Genomic DNA, 698 nt, shown 5'->3' with positions numbered 1-698 from the left:
ACGGTCGTGCCTAAGGCCGTGTGCCCAACACGGAGGGAAACACGTCCGTGCAATACAGTCGTGTGAAAATAGGGTAAATGATTTCTCTAAAACACGAGATGCGATAAATCCCCACGGCCGTGTGACATGGTCGTGGGTGAACTTGATATGTACATGGGCGTGGGAATGGAAACCCACGAGCGTGTCAAGGATAAGGCTCGATTTTGTTTCTTTGACACGGGCGTGAGACACACCCGTGCTGTTAAGCCGTGGATAACAGTACACGGGCATGGTGAATTAACAAGGGCGGGAGAGAAGCGAACAACGCTAGGCACGTTCGTTCGATATGGCCGTGTACCACACACGCCCAAGCCACACTGGCATGGGAGAATAGCCAATCACGACCTAAAATTGCAAAATTCGAAACACACGGGCTCACCTTCATATGTACACGGGCGTGGCCCTAGGCCGTGTGGCCCTCCCCTATATAAGCAAATAACTGTTCATTTTCTTCTTCCTTTCAAAAGCCTAGCTGAAATCTCCCCTTCTCCACTCCCTGATCCCTATTCTCAGCCACCACTACCCTCTCGTCCAGTTCATGTGGCAGCTTCATATGCTAACATATCTGAGCACCTCATCCGATTCAAGCTTCAGTGTTTTCAATAATTTGACAACATTGATGCTACTCTACAGTAGAGTTGTCAGCAGCTTCCCATCTC

This window comes from Gossypium hirsutum, chromosome A07 (assembly GCF_007990345.1).
Source record: "Gossypium hirsutum isolate 1008001.06 chromosome A07, Gossypium_hirsutum_v2.1, whole genome shotgun sequence".
Lineage (NCBI taxonomy): Eukaryota > Viridiplantae > Streptophyta > Magnoliopsida > Malvales > Malvaceae > Gossypium > Gossypium hirsutum.
The sequence above is the reverse complement of the archived record's forward strand: the minus strand, read 5'-3'. Positions refer to the sequence as shown.